This window comes from Oncorhynchus nerka, linkage group LG27, assembly GCF_034236695.1.
Source record: "Oncorhynchus nerka isolate Pitt River linkage group LG27, Oner_Uvic_2.0, whole genome shotgun sequence".
In the NCBI taxonomy this organism is placed as follows: domain Eukaryota; kingdom Metazoa; phylum Chordata; class Actinopteri; order Salmoniformes; family Salmonidae; genus Oncorhynchus; species Oncorhynchus nerka.
Window position 1 is genome coordinate 75,057,665 of NC_088422.1, and position 4,063 is coordinate 75,061,727.

A 4,063-nucleotide genomic window follows, 5' to 3' on the forward strand; every position below is an offset into this window, starting at 1 on the left:
AATGAACAAAACATAACTTGTGTCTGTATTTGTGTGAACACATCCACAATCGTACAGCTCAATCAGTGATGTCTGTATAGGCAGATGAAGAAGCCTGGCTTTAAGTCCAATTGCTGTATTTATGATTCCAAGGGGAAAAGTGCCTAATGTGTCTGACTACTAACATTGGTGTAATGGTCCTTCAGAGTTACAAGCTTGGACAAGAGCACCCTCTCTCCCAGAAAATGTGCTTTGTGGTATACCTTGCATGATGTCTGCGCACGACCAGAGTCCGTCTTGCACTAAGCTTACAGGATATGGTGACCCCTCTCTACCAAAGGACCCTTCCTCCCTCTCTATTCTCCTTCTTTGACTTGTAGTGAAATCAATGGACCAGTCCCTCCTGCTCAGCCGAACCTATTGACTGTTCTAACCTCTTAATGGAGATGGGAGGGAGGAGCAGCACTTATTGGGCTATTTGGAAGAACTGCTCGATTCAGAGAGACCCTTGGGACTGAAGCCCCTCATGGAGGGAGACCCACAACACTCTTTATGAAACAGGCCTGGGAAATATTTCCTCATGTTTGCAACATTCAGCACTAAACTGGGACACCGAGTTTATATATATATTTTTTTTACAGATTGTTAAATCGATAGATTGAGTGATTGTTAAAAGGTTGCTGTGAAGACCAGCATGATTTCTAAGAGTGGTTGATTAGAAGGCACAGATGACTTGTTGAGGGCTTCTCCTCTTGCATTCACTGCTAATTGATACCAACAGTCAGTAAAAAGATGACCTTCAATTCAAATAAGTATTGGCAGAAACTGAAAGGTTACAGTCTCTGTTAGACTTCCCCGTGTCTCAGCATGTGTCTGTGCATTAATAGAGAATCCTGTCACCCTGTCATGCCAATTGAATTAGCTACCTTCCATTCGCCAACTAATTTCCAACTGAAGAGATGGCTAACTCCCAATTCAACTTTATTAACTGTGATTAATTCATTACATGTCCCTTCCCTTAAACACTACAAAGGTAAAACTATGTGTTAGCATTCTGCTATTGTCCTGGCTTTGTTTACATTTAGTAGATAAACTCATTCCAAATAGAATAGGCCTGGGCCTCCCGAATGGAGCAGCGGTCTAAGGCCCTGCACTACAGACCCAGGTTCAATCCCGGGCTCGATCACAATCAGCTGTGATAGGAAGTCCCATAGGGTGGCGCTCAATTGGCCCAGCGTTGTCCAGGTTAGGGGAGGGTTTGGCCAGGGTGCTTTACTTGGCTGATCACACTCTTGTGACTCCTTGTGGCAGGCCAGATGCCCGCAGGCTGACCTCGGTCGTCAGTTGAACAGTGTTTCCTCTGACTGACACATTGGTGTAGCTGGCTTCCGGGTTAAACAGGCAGGTGTTAAGAAGCACGGCTTGGCGGGTCATGTTTCGGAAGACGTATGACTCAACTTTCACCTCCCGAGCCCATTGGGGAGTTGCAGTGATGAGACAAGCTCAAAATTGTGGAGAAAAAGGGGGTAATTTTTACATTTTTATAATAAACAAAAGAAATTGCCCTATAGTTCGGTAGCTGTCAATACGTAGTTCTGTCACATTTTCAATCTGCCACCAAACTGCCACCTTTAAATCAAATATATCTTCAGCTGCTACTCAATAGCATTTAACACCCGATGAAAGGTACCAGTACACAGGGACAGGACTAGAGAGCCCTGGAGAAAACCAAACTGCCACCTTTAAATCAAATATATCTTCAGCTGCTGCTCAACAGCATTTAACACCCGATGAAAGGTACCAGTACAGAGGGACAGGACTAGAGAGTTTTTTCTACACTAGTGACGTCGTATTTCCTTGTTTCTCTGCTAAACAGCAGGATGTTTGCAGAAGTCATGGGGGCGGAGCTCCTTTGCTGATTGATGGCACCTGGATCAGCAGAGGATAAACAATCAAGGGGGAGGGAGCGTGTAGACACAGACACCCTGCAATTACACCATGAGCCATGTCCTGGCTCAGCCCATTGCTTTCATTAATTTGACAGGCTCGATAAATGTGTCACCAGCCCCTTAAATTATATTTTCTCCCAGCCAACCAGCCAGAACGGTCACGGTTCTCATCTCATAGCAAACAGGGTAACTGACCCATAACCCTCTGTGTGACCATCAACCCATCTATTATAACTAAACTGTCTATCCCTATTCTGTCCTATATGAGTATTAAGGCAAGAGAGCAAAATGGAAGTGTCTATGTAAGTGTGTGTGTGTGTGTGTGTGTACGTGGGTGTGTGTATTTACATGTATGCATTATGCAAGTGTGTGTGTGGTGTTAGTGCATATCAGAGGGTGTAGTTACATAACAGAGTGTATGTCCATATGCTCAGTGGTTTAAAGATGACTGCTCATCTGTGGGTGGGGGGCAGGTGATATAGCGACCCCGGGGACCATGATGGGAGGCTATGTGATGCCAAAATCACTCTTTGATGACTGGGGCAGCACTGGGGCCCATGAGACCCTCTGGGCTTTATGAATAACACCCTGTTCTCCACATACAGCCTCCATGATACATGGAGGAGCTACTGAAATCATTGTCCCAGGACACAACACCCCCAGAGACGATAATGTGAAGCACACCTATCGTGCATTTCAGCATCTCTGTGCATAAAACACTGAACGAATGAATGAACTGTCGGTTGTAAAGTGCAATGAAGAGTACAACCCACATAGCCCAACCCCCTCTCCAATAGACCACTGCTACAGATTTCATCTATAATTTGGAGGTTTCATTACATTGGTGCAATAACACACGAAGCTAGCGACTGATTTTTTATTGAATGAACTCTGTCGTTTGGATTACAGACTGGAACAATAGAATGTAGAATCTTATTAGTGTAATGTCCCGGTTTCCTCTAGCATCCCTAGACGAGAAATATGATTCCACTCTCATATCGCATGTCCTCTCCCCAGCCATCTTCAGTCATGAAAAGCCACGGGACTTTTTCACAGTGTTACATGAATGATTATAGTAAGACAGGATGCGTATTTGGCAGGGGAGAGGCATGGATTGGCTGGGTGAGAACCCGCCTCTGACTCTGGCAACGTGATAGAGAGTGGAGGGGATTGGCACGTGTTGCTGAATTGCATCACCCCAGCTGGTAGGTGTTGGCCCCCCCCCCCTCGTCTGTGTGAGATATGAGATGCGCGTCACAGGTAAGAAACAGAGGGAAAGTCTCTGGGGCGTGGCACGATAATGGTTAGAGGGCTGAAGACACACGCACTCCGCTTCACCTAGCTTCCTCTCAGATCCAACTGTACAAGACCTGCCTACACAAGCACAAACACAAGCATACAAACAAACACATGCACACACACACGCACGCAGACAAATGGACAGGTGCTCTCCTCTATCTGCTCAAAGAACTGACCTCTGTACTTAGTTTTCCATTAGTAATATTGTTGCACACAATACTGTCTCTCGTACTGTTTTCAGAATGTCAGTGAATGCAGTCTTCAAAGGATATGCCAGTGTTTGTAGTGCAGCCCTGCATCTAGAGTAGCATCAAAGGAGATGTTTACAGGATAGAAGAGAAATAGAAGGGAAATGTTTATCAAGAGGAAAGGTAAAAGTGAGAATGAATATGAATATTTCGCACTATATTCTCATAAGAGGATTCAAGGACATCGGTTCGGCGTTAGAAGCATTCATTTTTCAGAATGAGACACAGCGGGTTTGGGAATATGGATTTTGGGATGTGTTTCAGTGTGAGAGATGATCCTGACTTATAAATGAAATCACATTCAAATGCACCACAAAATAAAAAGGAGAGGATGCATCGGACGATTAGAAAATCTGAAAAGCATTCGAAATCTATAAAAGGCAAATGCTTCCTACATCCTTGCATTATTCATGCCAAGGAAATGACCATGTGGTAGCATGTTACAGAAGACGGGATGGAAGACAAAAACCTGCATGTACAACCAATGCATGTCAGAAAAGCACCAAGGTCTCTGTGTGATGGAGATAGCATAATGATCTGTTTCAGCACTGGACAGCTCCACTGCCACCAACCTGCCAAAAAATGCCA